This window comes from Cupressus sempervirens, chromosome 7 (assembly GCF_028749045.1).
Source record: "Cupressus sempervirens isolate cs-2001-9-10 chromosome 7, ASM2874904v1, whole genome shotgun sequence".
Taxonomy (NCBI): domain Eukaryota; kingdom Viridiplantae; phylum Streptophyta; class Pinopsida; order Cupressales; family Cupressaceae; genus Cupressus; species Cupressus sempervirens.
Genome location: NC_143124.1, coordinates 713,557,080 through 713,583,496, shown reverse-complemented (window position 1 = coordinate 713,583,496; position 26,417 = coordinate 713,557,080). Strand labels below are relative to the sequence as shown.

The 26,417-nt window shown below is 33.7% G+C and overlaps 1 pseudogene; it reads left to right on the top strand.

Moving 5' to 3' along the window:
• Positions 1–5,336: 5,336 nt before the first annotated feature.
• Positions 5,337–26,417, top strand: part of LOC149549220 (metal transporter Nramp6.1-like) — a 53,828-nt pseudogene continuing 32,747 nt past the window's right edge.

Below are 26,417 nucleotides of genomic sequence, written 5' to 3'. Positions count from 1 at the left end.
TAGATGAGAGGAGGACACCTGTCAAAATTTGAAAGGAAAACTAAAATTGTACGAAGGTGAACACAATAAATACAAAAGATCAATCTTCCACAGTAATTGATCAAAAATTAAGTAGCTGAGGAAGCAGAAAAATATTAATATTGAAGCCTTTGATCTTTTCTATCTTCTATACCTTTTCTGTAAATATATAAAATATCTTAGCTACTTATAGTCGGCAGGGCCTTTATTTCACACACTGCTTCCCAAACATAAATTTCTCTCTTGGTGGGCCAGTCAGTGTCCTTTACCCCTTGTAAATCCTAAGTAGCCTTGGCCCACCTAGCATCCATAATTTCCTTAGACTCAGCAATGAATTTATTTAAATTTATCTCTATCTTGAAAAGAGAATCAACTAGAACATGGAAAGGGGAATCTGAAGTATCTTCAAAAATTGCTGATGTAGGCTCCCCGGTCAAAATGTCATCAAAAGAAGCTGACCACTCCTGCCAGTATTTTACTACATTAGTAGTAATGATAATTGATAGTATAAAAGGTTCCATTCCATCTGATAGTGTCCTCAGCTTACCTTGTATAACCAATAACTTACCAGAAAAGAAGTCACTCAGTTCTTTCACCATTTTTAGGCTTTCCTTGACTGTGAAAATTTTATCTAGTAAGTCAGGCTTCTTAGCCATCAGCATTATTAATCTATCCAAAAATTGCATTTAGGGTCCCCAAAGGTTGAAAGTTGGGGTTAACCAAGAAAGTGCTTGATTGCAAACTTGCTCAGCACTCTACAAAGAAACAAAAGAGCTATGAGCCTATTGAGATAGGTTCTTTAGAGTATCAACCCTATGGCTCATTATGGACCTAATGATTCAAATTCTTACATCTCCTCCTTGCTATACTAACTGAGTGTCAGTACTCATCCTCCTAGGCTGTGAGGATTGCTCTTCTTATGTGTCCTCAGTTTGTACCAAAGCCTGAGCAGTATCCTTGGCTGGCACTGAAGTTCCTTGTCCCTCTCCTCCCTAAAATAGAGCCATTCTTTGTTCTACTTGTACTAGTTGTTCCTCAAGGGAAGCAACTTCATCTTCAAGTGCCCTAACTCTATTTTCTAGTTCAACAATTCTTTCTCTGTATATATGACTAGTTTTGAGCTCATTTTCATAGAGCTTCCTAACATCAATTTAGTCATGTATAGCCTGGGATAATTTATCCTCTATCTCCTCCACCTTGGCCTCATTTATGAATGAGAAATGTTTCAGTGCCTTGGAGATTTCTTTACTAGAGCTACCCTATAGAGTCCAAATTATCATGTTTCCCTAATTTGTGCTCTGCACATCCATCAATTTTGGTTTATTAGAAGCAGGGGCCATACTCCAAACTGCCAAGGATTTGGTATCAATGTTAAAACCAGTTCCCCTCTTCAAACCACCAGCACCAATTGCCTCATAAGAGATGGAATTCTCTTGTCTTTTAATTTGATCAAGCATAAATGCTTGCTCCAGGTCCCAACCAAGTACTAGTAACATGCCACTTCTCTGAACAAGATCCCTAGCTTCTTCCAAGGTCATTACCTCACTTTCAGGATCATATGAGTGTAGCTTTTCAATCAACTCCATCCTCTACTCATCTAATTCATTAGGTTTCATTTGGAGGACAAGTTCACTCTATTTTATCTTATATTAAAAACTTTTAAATTCATTCGATTTGATGAATTCATCATTCTCTAAAAATTGTTGAGCCTGGATGATCCTATCATCCAATCTTGATGTTGCTAACTCTAGGTCAGTTAGACTGCCTTCTGCTACATCAACCCTAGTCTGGAGATAATTTTGTCTCATATCAACAAAATACTGACTATTCCCTGGTAAAATTTTCAATGTTCTTTGCTTGACCTAAGGTGGGACCTATACAATCTTCTATCTTTTATGCCCCTTTGCCATCAAGGATGCTTGGGGTACATCCTCCTCTTCTACCTCTAGGGCTACATCTAGTTCAAGGCTGTCTAGGCACACCCTTTCTTCCTCTCCTACTGGACCCTTTGGCATTTTAGCCATTATTTCAGCATGGTTTGTGACCATCTTCCTGATTCTATGAGGGTAAGGGATATCCATATAAAAACTTGGGAATTGGGGGTCAATTCTTTTTAATTCCCTCTCTACCCTTAGTACATCATCCAGCTTTGCAAGTTTATCAGTTGCCTCCCCCTCTGCTACTATATTTGGAATGATGTCTTCATGGGGAAATTCTTTGGAATTGGGTAGCACATAGTTTTTCATTTCTTTTAAAGTAGCCCTCATCCATCCCTCAGGATCATACATTCTATAAGGGCCAGTGCACAAGTTGAAATGATGCATAAAAGCATGGAAAGCTCTAGGGCTTCCTTACCGATGGTGAAATCACCGATTTTAAAGCATCTACACAAAAAGGTTCCCCTATGTACCTTATGGCCCAAGTATTCACTATTAACCATGAATAATTTCCAAATAAATTCAATAATCCCCAATCTAGGAGGGATGAATTTTGGTAAAATGTGGGGTGGCTGAGGACAACCATACACTCTCATCAAAGAAAAAGTAGGAAACAAAAAGATATCCCCCAATTATGATCTAGTTTCCTCCCATTAGGCAACAGGAATGGTCTTAAGGGATATTTTAGAATTTCAAGGGCCTTAAAGTATCCTTGGTCTAACATCTTCATTATAATAGCACTAAAATTATTGAAAAATGACAGAGAGTCAGAAAAGTGATAAGAGTTATCCCATACCCATGTCCATAGTTGTATTGGCAAAGCTCCTTCTAGATCAGAGGTTTGATCAATAAAGTCAGAGCTGATGTACCCTACATTCCTATAAAGGATCAAGTGCATCAGCAAAGAGTAGTATGGGAAAGTGAATTCCCTCATTTCTCTAGACCTTGCCCAAGCAATATTTTCCTTTATGATATCTAATATATGACTAACATAGCCATATTCACAGGAATGGAAAGCATCTTGTACATCTCTAGCAAGCATATATTCACCTCCCTAGACTTCATCAGACTCATCCTTTCCAATGACCTTATGGACACCATATATGGTCTTGACAAAACAATTTTTAAACTTGTCCATAGGCATCTTCTCCTGTATTTTCTTTGGGTAATCACCCACCTTTTTCAATTATCTAGGAATATGTTGTAGCAATGATTTTCCAGTGAAAGCAGTCAGGTTTGCATCAAACCTTCTCTGTAAGTCCTTCAAATCCAGAGGCTGACCCATTGCCCCAGTCAACTAAAAAGCCTCAATGAAAGATTCTCTATCCAAGGTGCATAGAACAATTCAATCTTTTTTGTGGAAAGATTTTGTGGCAAGATTATAACATCTAAATAGATCTTTCATTAAATCTACATCCACGAATACCTATGGGAAAATCAGCTTAGCAAGGTTCTTCTTCCAAGGATTGCAAATAGGGACCTTTTTATCCTAGTTGCAGTAGAAAAAGTAGAAAATCTCAGCACCATTAGTACCAAGGCACCTAGCATCTCTGTAGTTGGCATATGGATCAAAGAAAATATGATCATCAGCAGAGTTGGCATTAGTGGATCCAAGGAACAATTTTACCCATTGCTAGTTTTACCTCCCTTCAAGGTTGACATCTCTAATACTGCCATTTCCTTAGCTGAAATCTCTTCCACCTCCTGGTCTAAAATTTTGAATCTGTAATTGGAAACTTAGTAACTATAGAAAACTTTCCCACATAAACTTATGAACAATGATATAACTCACACAGGCAACACAAGATGAACTCAGAATGTGACTCTATAGATGATGAACAGTGATAGTGGAAAAAACTTATAAGTTGACAGGCTTAAATGGATGTTTAAATCATATTGATTTCTACATGCTTGAGAATGATCGTAATCCATTCTATTAGCCTTAGGAGGTGCCAAATTGATTTCCAACTATGCACTTTTTGTACTGCATTCAAAACTGATTGGCTGAGAAGCTCAAAACTCTTTTCCCATCATTATGTCTACTAAAAAGATTAGATTCTACGATATTACAACAAGGCAACTGAAAAGACCTTTTGTAATATCGCAATATTATATTAAGGGCTCTCCGATCCCATGATGTCCTATAAAAAACTTCACATCGAGCAATTGACAAAAATGACATTCTTTCATGATTCTACAATAACTCCTTTATTACAGCATCGGCAACTTACTTAGTGTGTTTTACAATCCCACAACAAACATTTTTGAGGCATCATAAGTCATAGTCATAAGTCCTATAGTCCCACGATTGTAGTTGAACTCACTGCCTTGTAGCATCACAACCTATCATATTTTGTCCTACGATGTTATGGTTAAGCTGAAAATATTACACCATTACATCATGGTTGCACAAATTATCCATGCGATGCTATGACAAACCCTAGTTGCATCATTGTGAAACCCTTCCTTAGAGTTCTGAGATCTTACAATGAAAGAACTTATCGTAAGATTGGAGACCATTGTCCATGTGCCATCTCACTACCCTTGGTCCCACTAATGCTGATTCTAAACACATCTAGCATCTATATACTAACTCAATTTCAATAGGAATCTAACATCTGTCATGTTAGCAAGTGACACACTTGCATTCATGAATTCCACGATCCTACAAAAATAGGGTGTCTCATCATCATAACACATCTTTATCCATCATACGATCATATGACAAGGCCTTCGTCGTAATGTCTTAACCCATTTGATTTAATTCTCTGTTCATACGACACGCCTCGTAAGATCGTCGGGCCCCATCTATCTTCTTTGCGACCTGACGACAAAAGCTTTATCATAGGATCGTGATCCCCTTTGTCCTCTGCTCCTAATTCCATGAGCAAACACTGATCATGGGATCATAAAAGACCCCTTTTATTAGCAAGACACAACGCAATACAATCTTACGATATAAAGATCACCGTGGGATCAGAAAAGAAATGAAATTCCCCTTCGATGACATGATACAAGGACAATCATGAGATCAAAGAGACCACAACATAAGCCCACGATGTTACGTTAATTCCTTTGTCATAAGATCAAAAAAGATCAAATAAAAAAGGATTCTTTCCTTTCTTTAAAATGAAAACCTGCTCATACTTACGGCCTTGGGTTAAAGAGAGATGATGATTATAGAAATGACTAGGGTTTTCTAAAATTTTGAGAAATGATCCCGACCCTATCAAGACAAGATTTTTAAAAATTCACCAAAATGCAAAAAAATTCTATTCTAAAAAAGGAGCTATCAAGATGCATATCTTGTTTCCAACTCTTACTATTTCCATTTCTTAATCTATTAATTCTTTGAGCTTGATTGTTCTAACACTGTGCATAATGCTTTTATTGTTCCTTCCTAAATTGGCTCTGAAAGGTATTAGAGAGAAGGTGCATATTGTAATTAAGTTTGGATTGACTTGGAGTAATGGAGAATTTGGTGTGAAGGGAGATCCTGCATATGTCAGGGCTGCCTGTGAAGCAAGCCTCAAGAGGCTTGATATAGACTACATTGATCTTTATTACCAGCACAAGGTGGATATTACTGTACCCATAGAAGCTACTATAAGTCTTTAGATTCCAAACCCTTAACCTTGCACCAAAATACTATTTTGTCATGGCGCTGTAAGTTTTAAGATTCAAAATCTATACTACTATGATAGGTTTTTTATTTTAATCTCATTTATTAAATTTTGGGCAATGATTTTTCTCCAAAAACTACATAGTTAAATCTTGAATTTGATTTGATGTGAGAAATATATTTTACATATCAATTCTTGAGATTGATAAGTATGAAATATTTTCTACAGGAAGTCAAATTGTGATTTTACTACAAGGATTCAACTATGTGGTCTTCTAGTGAAACACATTGACACAAGTTATTTTAATAGTGGTTCACAAGAACTCATTTTTATAAGAATGAATGGAACACGTAGTACTCATTACATTTAGATTATGCTCATAAGGTGAAGCATTAAGCCTTTCCAGAAGGTCACTAATTGCAGTACTACTCCAACTTATTGTCATGAGAGATGAGTTCTTATGAAGCTAATGTAACATGAGTCAATGAATTTGTCTCTGAAAAAACAAAATCAAAATTTCAAACCTCTAATTTCACTAGAAAATATGTGTCTAATAATCAAGGTTGTATGGATTTGGAGGGCAAGATTGTATCCCTCTACCTCCTAGATTCATGTTCCATCCCACTGATTTGCCTCAATGAGTTGACTCCTTAAGTCTGCTCACCAAGTTAGCTCTCCAAGTCATCTCACCAAATCGACTCACCATCTCTTCTCACCAAGTGGGGCTCTCTATGTAGGCTCACCAATCTGCCCCACCAAGTCACCTCTTTAAGGCCGCTAAATATGTCAGCTTGCTAGGTCTATTCCCAAAATTGACTCACCGACTCAACTGTTCAAGTATGCTCACCAAGTCGCCTCACCAAGTTGACTCTTTAAGTTCGCTCACCAAGTATGCTCTCCATGTCGGCTCGTCAAGTCAGCTCACCAAGTCACCCCTCCAAGTCGCTTGAAGCAAAGAAAAATTTGGTGTATTGTGCAAGTCTAGATAATACTATCATTTTATATTTGTAAAACACTTACTTGGAAACATAACAAAGTCTTCTCCCCTTAGATTACTTCCCATTTAACAAACCAAGGAAAATGCAATAGATATATTTATCAAAAAAGAAATAAGATCAACGAGAGTAACCGTGCCATCTCTTACCATTCTCAGTATTTCCATTGGCACATAAAGAACTGGGCTAAACTTCACAATGCCAAAACCTTGAGCAAAATTCACTGTGGGAAGAAGCAAGTTATGTTTCCTTGGTAGGTGTTAGCTGGCAATCATTCCATATAACATCTTATAAAAGAATTTTTAAAGCTAACCACATTTTGAAATGTGATAACAACTGATATATATCATTTCAAAGTCAATTTATTCCTATTTGTGCATAAAATTAGCAGGTTAGTGTTATGCCAAGAGAATGGAATTTATGTATCCTCTTGACTCTAACAAAGACAAAGGGCCATTCTTGTCACTCTTTAGAGGTAAACCATAAACTTTGAAGAGACACTAAGCCAAAATTATTGGGCACACAAAGGTCAAAAAACATGGAAAATGTATAGGAAAAATAGAGTCAACTTTTATGAAAATGATAAATATCTCCCAGCAACAATTGAGAAAGGTTCAAAGCACATGCCTCCTCATATAGCTTTAATAGCATTTCTGGACGAGATGTTATCACAACAAACAAACACTTAGTTGCTGCCCTCCAAACCTTCCAGCTGATATCCTCATCATCGCTATATTCATTAGCACTCTCTCTATATCAACAGAATAGTATTCACATGTTGGTCATAAAATTCATAATTACATGAAAATAAAAGACACCATTGTGCAAAAATTAAATTTTCTCAAGCAAATAATTCTCTTAAGAAATTTTAATGTACTCATCCTCCTCTCCATTACTCTCTTTTGTATCTTCTTCCATATTATCAGTGTAGTTTGGGTCATAGCTTATGTAGTCCAGAGAAAGTTCCAAAATTGTATGAAATATTTTCTATAGCAAGTCAAATTGTGAAATTTCTACAAGGATTCAATTGTGTGGGTTTCTAGTGAAACACATTGACACAAGTTATTTTAATAGTGGTTCACAAGAACTCATTTTTCATAAGAATGAAGGAAACATGTAGTACTCATTACATTTAGATGATGCTCATAAGGTGAAGCATTAAGCCTTTGCAGAAGGTCACTAATTACAGTACTACTCCAACTTATTGTCATGAGAGATGAGTTCTTATGAAGCTAATGTAACATGAGTCAATGAATTTGTCTCAGAAAAAACAAAATCAAAATTTCAAACCTCTAATTTCACTGGAGAATATGTGTCTAATAATCAAGGTTGTATGGCTTTGGAGGGCAAGATTGTATCCCTTTGGCTCTTTACCGAGGCCTAGCAAAACAAAAAAAATCTAATAATGAGCAAATGAGTTTTCCTTTTATATCATAATAATTGATCTATTAAATAGGGGAATCTGAGGTTTTAAGGTGAAAATCTTGAGCGAAACCAAGATCTATTCCTAAAGATAAGTAATATCAGTTTAAGAAAAGGGTGCCCAAGCCAGGTTGCTCTTGCATGGGTTCAGGACTAGGGAAATGATGTTATGGGCAGTAGTAGTTGTGGATCATTTTAGACCTATGACATGCAAAGTGTCCATTTTATGTTAGTTTGAGGTTCACTTGGTTTCAAGAATACTATAATATTCTCTACTTAACAAGGCCAACCACATGAAGGTGGAAGCTCATCTGACCTCACCCCCCTCCCCCTAACATGAATCTAAAGTACCCACTATCATCTAATTATGTATACTTCATTCATTCATTCATCCATTTATGAATTATAACATTCAATCAATACAATCACATAACATTCATTAATATGATATAAAATTCATTAATACACAATACTAATCAAAACTTCATTAACACATAACAATATTCATTAACATAAAATAAAAATCTGTATTAATACACATCATTCATACATAATTACTTAAAACAAAGTTCTTTCATTATCCAACAAGGTTTATCAAAGAAGATTTTTAAAACATCATTTCTTTTTTTTGTTTTTCTGAGCCCTCTTAACAAAAGTGCTCATAGGAGCATCCATATCTGCATTATTCTCCTCCTCTTTTAGAACATGTAATGTCAAATTATGATGGCTCATTCTCTTTGGAGGAGTAGGAGGTTGATGCACTAAAGGGGGCTCTATTGCAAGAACAAGTGAATGGGATAAATTGACATACTCTTTTTCTTTTTCTAACTGTTACAAGTTTGTAATTAAGTACGAGTACAACATAAAATGCATTTTTCTTACCTGACAATGCCACATCATGTACATTAACATTTTGATCTGCCACTGCGTCAACATGTTGAACACTTGGAACATGGCCCACTCCTTTAGCATGATGTTCAACATGCTTTGAAATATTCAAAAAAAGGATACACATCAAATTCCAATTGAAGATGTTAAATTGTATTCATAATTGCATAATTAATTTCCAATAGCAAATTAATACCTCCACCACTATAATGCACATCATGGCCTTCATCATGAGCAGGTTCTATGCTAGGATATGAAGGCTACAGTAAAATGTTATGCACATTGTTATGTAGTCAATTTACGTTTATAACTAATACCAAAAAAGAATCTTCTCAACTATTTAATTTCATTTACTTTTCATCTGACCAATTTACCTGTGAGATATCATTTGGTGCACTGGATTCTTGGGCAAGGCTTATAGATTCTTGACGTAGGCGTGCAACCACAACCTTATAACCTTCCTACAAGGAAATTTTTCTATCTTCATCTGTGACCTCCACATTGAAATCTGTGCCCTGTGTTTTTTGCTTGATAATGTCAGTTTTCCATGTATGGTTTCATTAAACAAAACTATTTGCAATATTATATTTATTAAAAAAAAAAAATCATTGCTCTACTTACAAGTCGAGTCTGGAGATTCATATAGCCACCAGAGCCAATTTTGTGTTGGCCAACCTTTTCTACTCTCGCTTTTGTAGCCACGGATGTGTCCTGCAATCTATGAACAATTTCAAACATCTTAGATTATATATTTACAAATATCAATAATTAGTGCATGATTACAATGTACTTAATACTATAATGACATACCTCTTTTTGCCCTGTGCTGCTTCATTATCTCTATCTTCACATAGCCTTTTCTCCTTTACATCTTCTATTATTTCATTCCACTCCATCGGTGGAATCATAAGAGGATGGTTGTACTTTGGGTTATCCTTAAGAGCCCTTCTATATTGATCTATCACAATCTTTATATGCTTTGCTACTCTTTTCAGAAGTAGGCCAGTGTCAAAAATGTTTTTTCCAAATTTCTCCTCAATAGATGCAATTAGCTGATTTTTTAATTCCATAGCTTGTAAATTCCACCTTTTTAAAAATAAATAGATTTTTAGATCATTAACTTTAATATATTAAAATAAATAGAAGAAAAGAAAAATTATGTAGCAATGATATGAAACTACGTACCTTTTACGTATGGTGGGTCCAAATAGTCTCAATATCATATGAAAAAGATGTTCAAAGAAAGCATTATTACCTACAAAAAAATAAAGGATTTATCATTCCAAAATGAGTAATGTAAAAGTAAACTAAATTTACACTTTAAATAATATCAATTTTAAAGCACCTAGAAGCTTTCATTCTTTTAATGGAAACATAGTTTTCTTATTCAGCAACAATGTCCCTTCATACGAACCAATACTAATCACGCAAACTGCTCTAGGAAATGGATCAGCTTTAGTAGTACTGCTCTTTGTTGGTCTACCTCCCTGCATATGTCCATGTCTCTCTATGTGTGGGTATATATATATGTATGTATGTATGTATGTGTGGTTTGTGTATGCAAGCTTTTGTAGACATCATTTAAGCATTGATATGCTACTTCGTTGTTCATCAACTTGTAGAAAGAAATTACAAAATATAGCACATTACAAAATATAGAAAAACAAGGTTTTACCAATTCTAGTGGGCATAGACAATGATGTTTGCATGGTCCTTGTTGCCGACAACGCAGCAGACAATAGTGGACTGCCAACCAAAGGAGGAGTCTACACTTCATCATGAGCTGAAGAATAGAATATTGTTAGCAAAGACATTTGCAATGGATAAAGATCAAATGGGATACTATCGAGAAATTTTCACGAAAAAAAAGGTAAGTGCTATAATGTTGATCAAAACAAACAAAGTGTTACTTACACGAAGGTACTGCGCAACAACCCTGTCCATGTTCACCTTGTGATATCGCAACTGGCACATATGTCTATACAAGAACACATAAAATTAGATATCATGATCTATAAGATACTATAAAATATTAATATCTATTGAACTTCTATTATTGCTTTAGTCAAATTACTGCTTACCTTCAAAGATTGGATTCTATGGTCCAATTCTATTCTCAGTGCCTCTTTCTCCTCACTTTTGTCACCCTTGATGATAATGTTAACAAGTTCATCAGTGTATCTTTGCATAATTTGTTAGGTGATGAATATAGGGTTAGTACTAAGGCCAATGTCATGTAGATATGACACCCGTATTTCAGATTGCATTTGATCATCGATCGTTGTAGCTTTTTCCTATCATTTATGACATCAAATATTCATATACTTTCATCAAAATAACTCCAAAGCCAGAAAGAAAAGAACATAATAATATGACATTTGTTTCTATATTAACATTAAAATTTACAATAATTAATATTTACCTCTATTGAAGGTGTCTAAGATGTGCATCCATATCACCTTGTGAAAAAAATTAGCAAGTCTTAGAAATCAGCAGCGAAATTAAAGTAATAGACTTACCAAAAAAAATATTAATAATAAAGTAGATTGCATATGTAAATCATTTTTCTTAAGTTAAAAATTTAGCTTTACTAATGTTTATATCTAAAAAAAATTTTTATATGTTCTACTTAATGTTTATATGTGCACATATGGTTTGGAAAGAAATATTTGGTCATACAAGACCCCATCATAGTTGACATTGATCCTACCTAGAAATTTCATTGATCATCATGATCTTCATCCATGTCATCATCATCATCATCATCACCATCATCATACTTGTCACTTTGATCGTCGTCGTCACCACCACCATCTTCATCACCATCATCATCCTCTTGATCACTATCATCATCATGACCATCATCGCCATGATCATCACCATCTTCATCACCATGATCATGATCTTCATTAGAATCATCATCATCATTATCACCATTATCATTAGCATGACCAAAATCATCACCATCTTCTTCTTCTTCTTCATCACTGGGTAACTTTCATTCCTGATAATCATTTACTTCCTCTTGTGCTTCTTCAATATCTTCTTCTTCAATCACATTATACTTTACCAACCTTCCTCTTGGGTCATGTCTAACAACAAATGACCAACCTGGTTTGTGTGGAACACCTAAGTAAAACACTTTCTCACATTGGCTTGGAAGAACATAGAGCTCATCTTCGACTAGCTCAAATGACCTTGTATTAATCATAGTAAATCTACTATCATGTTCAATAATAGTCCTATTGGGATCATTTCAATTCAGTCGTAACCTAAACCATTTGACAAAAAATAAAACTATTTTGAATGAATTAAAGTTGCACTCAAGTATATCATCCAAAATGCCATAGTATCAATTTTCATATTGTCGAGGATGTATGTCAGTTCTAGATGAAATATTGGTGACCGCAAAAACAAAACTTATCCCAGAATCACACGTTTTCTTCATTTCATCTAACTTTTTTGTGTGAAATTTATAGCCATGGTAGTATATATCTTTGTGGTGTTTGACCTACAATTATTCAAACATATCAAGAATCTTTTCATTGATCTATGAGTTGATATTAAAGTTATGTCTCATGATTAGTAATCTTATGCATACCTTTGTATCTCTTAAGCCATATATTAGATCAAGTACCATTGGCGTAACATTGGGATCTCCATTACGATGAGCTTCTTTAACGATTGATGCAACACCATCTCATGTCAATGAGCAACCATTTTCTTGAGACTATTCAATCCATACTGTCATCCAATCAAGATTGTTTGCAATATACAAGTGTAGTGCATCCCACTCATGACCAACTATAAAGAAGATAATTACATCAGTTAGAAATAACTTATATATATTGATGATGGATAAGAATTGTTAAATTACAGAAAAAACTTATAATTACCTCTCACCCTCCTCAATCTACCTTTCCCTATCAGGTACTCCCCTTTGAATTTGTCATTATAGTTGGGATCCCAAATGTGATCTACATGGATACCTGCTACAAACTTTGAAAGAAATTCACTAATATACACCATGGTCTGGTATATCATATATCCCTCTATCATAGAACCCTCAGGATGTGCTCTTTGTCAAACCAAGCCCTTCATAAATTTCAAGTGCCTCTCAACCATCCACATTGATCTAGCTTGTATAGGTCCACACAATTCAATCTCCTCAACTTGATGTATGAGGTAGTGTTCTTGAGCATTGAAAAATGTTGGAGGTAAACACTTTTGCATTTCACACATAAGCTGTAGAATTTTTCTCTTCCAATATTTTATATCTTTTTTATCAATTTCTTTAGATGATAACCACCTAAAAGAGATTCAACACGCAAAAACACATAAAAGAGATTTCAAATAAAATTATACAATAGATTTCAAATAAAAAGTTACAAATCTAAGAAAAAACACCCTTCTAAACTCATGTATTTTCCAAGATCATATATAACTTGTTTAATACTGTTATCAAACTATTGTGGAAGGGATAGAGGTAGGATGAACTGCAATCAATAAAAAATGATCATTTCAATATATTATTAAATAATGCAATTGGTACTACATTAAATATTATAAATATATTGTAAATAGAAAACATGACTTACCTTGAGGAAGGTATGCCAATCATGTGTTTTCAACCCTGGCCCAAAATCACCTTTCTTTGATAGAAGAGTGCTTATATTTTCAGCAAATCCTATTGGAAATTTTGTTTTTTTTATGACTTCTTTTAATGCATCGCTTTGTTGCTCCATTAATAACCAAGGAAGGTCACTTGTATTTATGTGGTCTCCATTCCTATTTGATTCGATGAAAACTTTTAGTGCATGATTGGATTCATGAATGTCAAAACAAATTCTAGCAATTTGTTCTCTATCACACCTTCCATCCAACATTTTTTAAAGTGTCTCTATTACATTCTTTTCAATATGCATAGCATCAAACAAATGCGCGATTGGGAGATCTTTGTAGTATGGTAACCTACTAAATTGAGTAGGATAAATTTTCATTCCTCTAGGAAGTTGGTCATTGATGCCTTGATGACCTTCACAAGCATCAATTACAACATTGGTAAATATAAGACAATATCAAAATACAAATTGTAAACTTCAAATGAAAAATTGGACATTACCTCGACGATTTAGTCGATCATGTTCCAACTTCCATAAATGAGGTGTCATTCTTCATGGCCTTGATGATGTCTATTCTTTCCCATTGAAAAGATGTTTTTCAGCAATTCGATACCTATGATTATTGTGGAGAAAGTGTCTAAACTCATCAAACACCTGCTTTCCTAAACTTTTTGAATGATGACATTTCATCTTCAGACCACAAACTAGACATGCAAATTTTTGCTTTGTCTGAAGACCTAAAAGATCATGTATAATTAGACCATGTACAATTATCATGCACAACTTAAGAATTCGATAGTAATGTGTAAGCACTATAACAGATCAAAAATATGTGATCTTAACAATATAACATACCGCAAAAATGAGTTAGCCCAGGGGCATCATGTATTGTCCATACAAGCATTGCATGTAATTAAAATTGTTGATGTCCTATCGGTCTAGAGATGTCATACATAGTAATGCCATTCCATAACTTCAACAACTTGTCAATTAGTAGCTCAATATACATGTTCATATCTTTAACTTGGTATTTACCTAGCAATTGAATGAACATAAAAATTATGTAATTATTATAACCATTTTCATGCACTATTTATAAATTAATTTAGATAACTATAAAATAAAAAAATACCTAGCACAATCATTGACAACATTATGTGCTCCCTCTTTATGGACATCCAAGGAGGAATGTTATTGTTAATAACAAAAATAGGCCATACTGAGTAAACAGATCTCATATCTCCATATGGATTGACACCATCCGCCGCTAATGAAAGTTTCAAATTACGAGGTTCTTCTTTAAAGTATGACCATGTTTCTTCTATCTCTTTAAATGCAGAACCATCGGCAGGCATTTGCATAATGTCATCCTGACTTTTATTGCATGCATGGTAATCCATAAATTGTGTCAAGCTAGCACACCTGAATAATCATTCAAGACGTGGAATAATGGGAATGTATTGAAGAACCTTGTGAGGCACTTTTTTTGTTATTTGATCTGACTGATATCTACTAACATGACAATCAGGGCATTCTATTGCAAATTCATGTTGTTTATGATATAGAATGTGATCATTGGGAGATGCATGTATTGTCTGATACTTCATTCCAATCTGATCCATAATGTTAGATAATTCTTGGTACGAACAAGGAAATATGTTTGATGGTGGTAACAAAAACTCACTAATCAACCTTCAATAAAAAAATATGCATTGTTAATATAATGAATAGTAATTGTATGCTAACATTGAAGATGACAAAAATGACATACCTTAGCATACGTGACATTCCTACATTGGATATACTATTCATAACCTTTAAGTTCACTAACAACACTATAGCCAAGAGTAGAGTTGTTTGGGAGCCTTCATATAAGGGCTCATGTGCCTTCTCAAGTAAAGGTATATCAAAACCATCTTCATCATTATTATCCGATTTGCTAGTACCATCATTGTGAGCCTCTTCATCACCTGCCACAATACCATCTTCTTCAATCATGTCCTCTGGCACATTATCATCTTCTTCCATGGGAGTGTTATTCTTAGCTTGGATATTCACACCTCCATGTTCCTCCAGTAGGAAATTCACATTTAACAATGGACGAAAATTGTGGCCCCCTTCAACATGACCATATTGCCTACAATGACTCTGGGTTGTTGTGATTAGAATTCTTTGATTCTTTAAGCCCTTACACTTTTTGCAAGGACAATAACATTTATCAGGTTTTTTTTGGAACTGAGCTCATAGTGTAGCCTTTGTCTCATTATTTTTTTCTAGGTTCATATTGTCAGGCGTGGTCTTTCTTCATAGAAAAATATACCTACAAATAAATTGGACATGTTGTGGTTAATGTTTATATCTGCACATATGGTTTTTGTTAATTAATGTTTTCAAATGTAACTAAAATGATCTTATAATTTCTACAAGGCCTAGATGTTTGCAAAATGCATAGTGCAATGGGATTAGTAAGATATCAATTTTTTTGATAGAATGCCTAAAATAGAGCTTGGAATGCTGATTGATGGACATGCATATGGGAAAGCATGATATGTAATGTTTTATGTCAAAAATGGCTTTGACTCTATTTTCTCAGTGCATGAGATACACCTGCAACTTCTCTACACAATCATCTTGCTATGAAAAGTATGTGCTAGGACATAAGTCAAGATTGTTAATAATACTGAGTTGGCTACATTTTGAACTCTTACAAATTTTGAAAGGTATTCTCCCTCTTATATTGACAACAATTTGAGTTATAGACATGCAATAATATCAAGTAGACACTACAAATTTTATTCATCTTTTACAAAACTATTCTATTAACTATTACTTACACACTAAAGTGCTACTTTACAGGGTACAAAATTCTGAATCCATTCCCTATATTGATTTCCATTTCTATAAATTGACACAATCAAAATAAAAATATCCAGCTAACAATCTATACATTGTAATGTCATAAAATATTTTGAATCTTTGAAAAGGCCTTGGTCAACATACCTATTTTAGCAAATAACCCTTCAATGTCTTTAAGAAATCTCTCCAAATTAGAGAGAGGTGTGTAGGCCTGCTCAGTCAGAGTGCTTCTGCTCACCATACAAAATCCCAAATATAAGTCTCATCTAAGAATATCCTATAAACTACATCTACTAAATAACACTACATGCATACAAACCTGCTTTATTATGTTTTGATATTATGTACTCTTTCTTTAATTGCAAATTTTTCCTATTTGTAATCTTCCTTTAAAGCTGATATTATTTTCCTAGATTGCTCGAGAATTTTCTGTACACTTTCAGATACAGTTCAAAAAAGGGATCTTCCAAAACTAAGTTACTACATAGTGACACAAAATCCTCCCTTAATTTATGACCATTCAATTATTAGAAAACTCAAATAATAAATGTCTTCTAATGACATTAAAAAACACAAACTATAAAAAACTGCTTTTTTAGCATTACAATAACTATCTTGAGCTCCAATAGATCATACACCTCTACTGTAGGTGGAAATTGTCATTAATTGTTACAAATTGATTTTTATGCAATAAAAAATGAAGATGGAACAGTCATATAGCATCTAAAACATCATTTAGAACGATTCTATACTTGCAGAGCTGAGTAAAATGTGATTTATAATAGTGAGAAAGAAACAATCCTCAATGTATCTTTGTCTCGATGATAAAGTAATATTTTTTTAAGTTAGATTACCTAATCGGTGCAACTGAACAATTCATTTTGTTGGAAGCTACCAAAGAACATAAACAAAAAAGAGAGCATAATAGTTGAATATAACTACCCTATAATGATGCCATTCTGTCACTATCACTCTTATTCCAATGGTTCATGCCTCCTTCAAGAACTCTCTTAGGATAAATATGAAGATCTCAATAACCTCAAAGCCCATGAAACTCAGAAACCATCTAAACAATTTTGATCACATTCACATTATCCATGAGAAATAGAGCACACAACTTCATAGAAACTAAACAATAAATCAATACAAGATTTGAGGATTGCACTTCTATAGCTGTTAGGAAGTAGTTTATATATGCGAAAGAGAGGGACTTCCAAATCAGAAAATCAGAACAACTTTCTACACAACTACTCTCCACACATCATTGTGGGTACTAGTACACAAGATTTGAAGCAAATATTTAGTAATAAATCTTATTCATCTATTCTACAATTCTTAGTCTTTTAAGAAATAGCTCATAGTGGGCATATGTCTCCAAGAAAAGTGCAAATGAAATTTAACAAACAAGAACAGTAACTATAAAGATGATAATGCATTTCCAAAAAAAGGATTTTGAGCACACAATAATCCAACTTTTATCAAACATCAAGAACTCAAGGCATTCATTTATGGCCAAAACATTAACAATGGAGAAGCTAGCCAAAAACTTTTTGACTCATATCATAGTGAAAGTTATGGCTTCTACCAGGGGGAAACTATAATAACTGACTTTATTTACAACCCCCACCAAGTCAAGTATAATGGCATTCATTTATACTTCCAATCAATTCTATTTGAGTACTTTTAAGGGTTTTAGTCCATATAGCACTAATAGACAAAATGTCAAATAGGTTAGTATGGAGAAAAATAATACTAAAACATATTTCAAAAGTCTCCTTGTCTGAATATTAAATAAACAAATATCATTATTGAAAAATTGCCACCATGCAGATAATTCTAAATTGAAGTTTTTGTTTACCATGTCTAGAGAAGAATGATCTAGAAATTCAAAAGCTGAGATGATCTCCCCTAACTATTGTTTTGCTGCAGAGAGTAGTCTCTGTAAAAAGCGAACAATTTTTTTAAATTTTAATACAGCTGTCAACTTGAAAATAGTTCTATGCTCCACAAAATCTGAGGTATCATTTCCTATAACATATCATCTATCATCAAGTTTAAAGTGAAAGAGACCATACAAACTATTGAAAGTTGTGCCCAACTGGGACACATTTAAAATAAATTAAAATACAAATTTCAATCAAATTCATGTTAGAATCAGTCATATAAATCAATACAATTGTTCCCTTGCTAGCTCCATAATACTACAAAAATTGGTAATCATATCAGATCAACCATGGATTACATTCTTTGAAGTGTCTACAATAACTAGCAAAAATCATCATTTCAAAAGTAAACATGAAAACAAAAGTGAGAGAGATTCTCATCCACTAACAGGAATGCTTGAACATTTTTCTCTATATGTTGAGTAGAACCAACCTGAAATACATTCTAGTGTATTTGTAAAGATCACAAGTTATCCCTCTTCAATAGACCCCTCTTGTACACTCTCCAGTTACAGTAGCCACATGGACTCTTGTAGCAATTGTACATGCACAAAATCCAAATAATTGCTTCTCTAAAGTAACAAAGTTTGAGTTGGGAATTCAAGAGCTTTTATGCAAGTATTTTCTCAAATTTTAAGGTATTTTTGGTCTTCCATATCCACCTTGAGAATTGTATGATAACTAATCTCCAAATTATACTCTTTAAAACATTAGAAGCAATGTAGGTAGCAAACTGTATTTAATACATTTGTCTTATAATTGAAATCCCATAATATTAATAAAATATTACGACTGTCAAGTCAAATGGGATGACCTTGAATGCTAAATCATAGAGACTTTCATAATGAAAACACATGGTCAAATCACAAGGATAAATGTTACATGCCTAAAATGCACAATTGTTGATCATCAAATTCATGTATAGTATTGGAAAGTGTTTGAATGTCAAATTAGATTAACCATTATATTTGATTTGAGAAACACCAAATGAACATTCCCTTGCCAAGAGTTGCTTAGATGTGTCATCATACCTTTCCCATGGTTCCATAATGTGGTCAATTTGCCAAAAATTCCTAAAGGTATTTAAGTCAAAGTGTTTGTTGAAGTGTCCTATGTGTTTTTTGAAAGTAGGATTGGTTATAAAGTGTAATGTCCTCATTTTAGCTCGCCATGGTTTATGTTTGGATTGACCTATTATTGGCCCTTGTAGGTTAAGGTTGATGGGTAGAGGGCCCCATCTGGCAAAACAAGAGGATCTTTCCCTTCTATAGTACAGAAGTGTTTAGGATTGCTCCTCATTTGTTTCAGTTAGCTACACTTACAATTTATAGTAAGTTATGTATCCAACATTTCTATATTTGGAAAGGCACCTGGACCAATCTCAACGCAGTGACGACCCTTGGCACTACTGATTTTATCAAATATTTAGGGAATTACTAGTTATAGTAGGTTAGGTGTTAATAAAGAGAACCATTAATATTTTTAGTAAGGCATTTGGTTGTGCAATGGAAGCAATGGTTGACCAACTAGTTTAGATGAGACAGAGAGATGATGAGTAATCAATGAGATATTAAAATTATAGTAATAGTAATAAAGCTATTTATAATGGTTATATTGTAAATTTATTACTTATCTTCATAAAGTATTATTGAGGAGCCATTACATTTAATGGAAAAGCATGCCTTTAATAATGACATAACTTAATTCAAACACAAAAAATAGTTATATAAGTCATTAAAGTGACATATTGGTGAAGCCTCATAAGTCAAACTTTTTTGAGGAATTATAAAAGCCCTAGAAATGAAATTGATTGATTTTTTGTTAATGAGTTTTGACTTTTATATTGGATGTTCCAGGGAAGAGTGCAATGTGACCTAGGGTTTCAGACATTTTTAGCATTGAAGGACGATATCTTCAATGTTTGTGCAATCTAAAAGCTATGAAAAAACTAGTTGAATCATTATTTGATTGTGGGCTTCATATAGAGGTCCATTTTAGTTAAATTAGTGAAGTTAAGGAGCTTTGTAATTAAAATAAAGGTGTGTTTGCAGATACTTCCCAAGGTTGGTCTTCAGCTATGTTTTGTTTACTAAAAATGAAAATTTCAAAGGTAGTCATACAACATTACAGGCCCCACACGAGACCCTTAGCACAACATCTGGTTTCTAGGCCAAACTGCCTAGAAGTTATGCTTCATTATTATCCTATTGGATTCCCAGCTATAAATAGAACATTCTGCACAAATTGGAGGGGTTTCTAGAAAATCTCCAAGGCATGTGATTTAATTCCAGGTTCTTTATCCAAGATGAAAACTCATTTCAGTATTTAACAATTGCAATTACTTTGCAATGTAAATATCAATAAATAGAAAGAAACTCCTGCTTGTGATTTGCAAGTAGTTTCAGATTTCATTTCATGAAAGCTTTGTGTTTTATTTTAATTATTTTCAAAAAAAGGAAAGCATAAAAAAGCATATATTCTAAAAAATACAAATAAAATCCAAAACATTGTAAAAACAAACCAAAAACAGTCACAGGTTGGATAAAGAGAACTAGTAGGGTTCATCACAGCAGTATCAAAGCATTTTCCTATCATCCTGCAAGGTTGGGGTTTCATACGTAGCTACAATGATTTGATCCACATAGGTACTATACACATAGGGGAAGCACAAAACAACATGTTGATCAGTTACAAGATTACCATTAAAGATAATGGGTCATAGGAGAGGTGGTAGTCCACCTAGAAATGCAAGAAATAATGAAGAAAGAGAGGCAATGGATATATTCAGGGATTTTGCAATGGGACAAATAACTGGTAACAAATTTTTTGTTGTAGCTTGCCGCATCTATATGGAAGATGTCTTGCCTAGAGGAAAAAATCACAATCAAGAAGAGCATGATAGTGGAGATGGGACCCCTTGGGCAAGAAAATTTTCTATAGGCACCTATGAAAATCCTACACATCCAATGTTCTTGAGGAGAATCTAAGGAAGGGAGTGTAGAAGAAGAAGGTACAACATTTTTTGATAGTTTCTTGGCCATGCATGATGAGTGGGAGGCATTGCCACAAAGAGTTAAAGATCACTTGCCCTTTGATAGATTCATGACTCAAAAAGAGATAGCATAGCAGGCCAAGGCAACAAAGAAGACCAAGGAACCAAAATAATGATCTTCAACATGCTACTAGTAGGCTCAAACTTCATACATTTGATGGTAGAATGAAGGTTGCAGATAGAGATTAGATTAGTAAATTAGACACTTTCTTGACTCTTCATGCAATGACAAAAGTACATGCAATTAAGTTTGCAACATTGCATCTAGATGGTGCAACTCACGATTGGTGGCATAATGAGATGGTTACTGTGCCGCATAACCTCATTGTTTCCTATCAAGAATTCTAAGAAAGATTGATTAGTACTAATAATATGAACATCACTCCCGCATCCTTAGATGTAGGCATCCTTCTATGCATAGTCAACACGGAAAAGTGTGGACTGGTTAAAAGTTGCATCTCACCATTAATAGTCTCTTACATTGTTAGAGCTTGATTAGATTCCTAAACCCTTTTCCTTGTTGCAATTTATTTTCTAGAGGAAGTTGAAGAGCATCAATTGTGAAATTGTCTGCATTTGCAAAGTTGATATCCATTGATTGAATAGCATAAGTCTCTTTGTGGTACCAACATATCACATCATTAGAATTGAATGAGAGCCCACAACTAGAAGAAACTCTAAAATATTCTCATTTGATCACACAATCTGTATAGTGTATACATCATTTAGCATACGAGCTTCCTTATTCAAGAGACTGTCGGAGATTTGGTCTTTTAGTTGGAATACTAAGTATTCAATTTTGCATGTTGAAGTGGTCATAAAAATCACATCAATAGAATGCAAGTACAATAGTGAGCCTCTTGTAATACTTCTTTCATATATTGAATTCATCCTCACCATGGTTTTTCCCTTCTTGGGTATTCTACATAAAGTCTTGGTTTTCTTGTGTGGTGTGTGTTGTGTGTTTTTTATTTACTTATGCACTTCTATTCAGATGGTTAAAATGTTAATGAAAAGCTATGATTTAATTTTTGCTTCTCCATATTCAACAATATAGAGTGAACAACTGACATTGTTAGAGGAAAGCTATGATAATGTTAATGCCGATAGTGCCTCTAGCATTTCCTACCCAAGGTTTATTTGTAGTTGTGGGAGTTGTCTTTGATGAGGTGGTTACACCTAAGAACCCATATATTGATTAAATTTAGCATCTAGCTTCTCATTGGTAGACAAGTCATATCACCCTAGGATTGAATTTGATAAATGTTCTAATAATAAAATCAGGTATAATTCCTAACATGCAAATCTGCCATTGGAAAAGAAAACTCAAACTAATTTTTTAAATCTACTAACCAAATTAAGAAAGCAATCAATGTCATGTGGTATATTTATTGATTGACAACTAATTTGGCTACAGGTGAAATGAATCAAGTAAAATAGTAAATGAATTAAGAGAAACGTGAAAGGCACCAACCCCTTTGAATCAAACAAGTAATGTTGGCAGATCGAATGGGTTGCAAAAGTTGAAAAGATAGTCAAAGGAAATCTAAGAGGGAAAATCAAATCATCCAAGAAAATTAGAAAAGTTGATTCATTTTTTTCTCTAGAGGATGAACCATATGACTCCTAGCTATTGAAATTCTAACAATTTGTAATTGAATCTACAGAATCTACCTATACTTAGATTTTCTTTTGTACAAAGGCCAAAACCTTTGCAGTCAATCTTTGTGTTGGATTAATAAATCATCTTTTTTCATTTCCTCCCAATTTCTAGTTTGAATATTGTAATTATATGGAAAATGATGTTGCAGCTTATATGAGTGTCCTTCAACAAAGCAAACAACATTCATTCCTTTGAATTTGTATTATCTATACTTTAAACTATATCATGGTTGGTTATTGTAAAGTTGGTTTAAAATGTTTGTGTGGGAATGTGTAATGTCCCCTTTTATCTCACCTTGGTTGGTGGTTTGGATTAGCCTATCATTGGCCCTCATAGGCTAAGTCAAATGGTTAAAGGGTTCCCAGTTGGTAGAATGGGAGGCCTTTACCCTTTTGAAGTACACAAGCATTTATGATTGCTCTTCATTTGGTTCAGTTTGATAAACTTACTAATTATAGTAAGTCATTTATCTAGCACTTCTATATTTAACAGGGAACCTAGATTGGCCTCAATTGCAGTGATGATCTTTGGCCCCTTTGTTTTGATCAGGTATTCAAAGATTTACTAATTATAGTAAATTGAGGGTTGATAGAGATGGACCCTTACTACTTTTTTTAAATCACCCTGGTTAGCAGTAAATATAGTGGGCTAAGTCTTGGTGAAGTCAGAATTCATTTATAATGATTAATGGTGGACTTAAAATATTGTAATAATTTAATAAGAAAGTAATTATTAAGTTCATATCATTAATTGAAATAAAAAGTGACTATAATAAAGTTATAATGCAAAGTCACTTTAAGTTATTCCAGCTGGTTTGAGAAGCTACTTCATAAGGAGGAATCAAAATTAAAGAATATCTACTTCATAAGGAGGAATTAAAAGTAAAGAATCTTTTATCCCACATTGCTAGAAGTACAAGCATTCATCAACTAAAAAGCTATATAAGAAAGGGCATCCTTTCATTTGAGATATGTTATGAGAATTGAATGTTGAAACTTTTTCTCGATTGTTGCTGAAAATTAGTGACTGGATTATCTAAGGACAAATATCCTTAAAATAAGTGAAAATTGGATGAAAACCCATCTATTCAGTTTAGTGGATTCAATCAAAATTCATATTGGGATTAAATTGCAAATTTCGGAGATAAATACGAATTTCTAATAGCTAGAATAGGACATGCAATAGAAGTAGGTCTGGAAGTCCAAATACAGGATATTGAAACTTTATCCTTCATATTTGATAAGGTTTATTAGCTACTGGATGATTTGGAACAGATGTTTGAGGCAGCCATTCACATCAAAGCTTGAGAACATGGGTAGAGATGAAAGATAATAAACAGTCTGTGCAGTCCCAATCATACCCCAACTATCCAAGTCTTTTATAGTTGCAAGCCTTCATCTAGAACATATTATTGACTAGTTAAATTTCTTAAGTTTGCAGCATTGAGGTATTGTAAAATCTGAAAACTCCTGGGGTCTTTTTAAGGTGATGTAATAATTAAAGATTTTTCATTTCATGAATGTCTCTAGTAGTCTAATATTGAGCTACAAGCTCAAAAGACTTCTGCTATACGTTTGATTAAATGAAATCACAAAATAGATAGGTTTTGAAGTAGTTTTTCTCATGTCAACTATCGCTATACTACTATGATTGTGCACTAGTAAACTGCATGGTTATCAGTCATTTGTATGAAAATTTATGATAAAAAATCAGAAACTTTTATCACTATATGTGTTTGATTAAATGTTGATGTATTAAGCCTTGCTATGTTTGATGAAATTAAGCTTGAATACTACCTATTTGGTTCGTGATTTCTTACTAACTACAGATTTCAATAATCATACAATTTTTTGATGAAATTCATATGCAAGGAGTTTGCATTTGATTTTTGCAAGGAATTTGTTTGATGATATTTCTTCAAAAGATATTTAACATTTTAGGCAAAAACTTGGTTTGGTTTAAAGTCCACCAGGTGTGAGTTCTACCAGGATGCTTGGCAACCAACATTGTTCATCCCAAATAGCAGACTCTTTCTTATCTCAACCCTATGATATGTGTTCAGATTAGAATTTTTAGTCATTAGGTTTTAAATTCTACATTTTCAGAAGCACAAGCCATATGATTTTTCATTTTCATATCATGATTAAATCATGTTTTTGTATTTGAAAGAATCAAGGTTTTTTGATATACTGAGACATCATTTTATTAGTCTCCACAGTATAGAAAGGTTTCAATTGAGCATTCATTTATAAGATTTTAGTAAACATAACAAGCTTGTTTTCATGTATACTAAGCCTAGGGGGACCTAAAATCCCCTTGAAGAGAGGAGTTGGTTTGCTACAAAAAACAATTTTTTCTTTCAAGTTTGATTGCAATAGGTTTCTTAGAAATCTTTTATGGGAAACATCATCATCTATAAAACAACTTTGTGACCTGAAAGAATTAACAGTGGCTCTATTTTTTAAATTGCGATGAGTAGAAGAGAAAGAGAAAATGTAAAGGCATTGAATAGCTTTGGAATCTGCCTCTGCAACTTTTTGATAGATAACAAACTTGGAATGATATCTAATGACCAGATTCTTACCTTCTTTCTCCTCTCCTATTGACCCTGCACCAAACTCCCGCCCACTGCAACACTGCAGTGACATTTTTAATTATCCACATCTTATGTTTTGAAGGTCAAAATTTCGACCATATCTGGCCCATTTTTTCAAAAAAAATGAATTTAACAACCCAAATAAGCCTTTGGTCAAAAATTTTGGTCGAAAATGGGGGCCTAATTTACTAGTGACCACTATAATTATGTTAAATGTATTATTTGAGAACTCAGACCATCTGATGATCCAAGATCAATGGCTGAGGTTTAATTTTGGCCAACATCTCTTAAAGGAAGAAGAATTGTCGAGGTAGTCACCGAAATGTTGATAGATATCAAGGTAAGTTGTTTGTGAAGTACAGTGTACCTAGAAAGAATTAAATGCCATGTCAGTGATAGTGACATTCTCTCACTAGTATGCTACCACTAACCACACACCACTTCCCAAATTGTACACCTAATTTTTGACAGTTTTTTATCGACAGTTACCAATACCATTGCAGTTTAGTTTATCTATAACTATATATAATAAGCCGAAAGATATCTTATTATTATTACCAATACAAAATGAACAAAGCTTGGATGATTGAAATGATAAACATTAATTACATGTAGATTATAGACAAAAATTTAAAATTTAAAATGAACAAAGCTCAAGTTATTTAAATGATAAACATTAATTACATATAGATTATTAAGCTGCAACCGATTTTCCTTTTTATACTTCCAACAACAAATTTTACATCTGCATTCTACTGGTGGCTCACCTACAATTGGATTTTCCACGGGCTCAATGAATGGA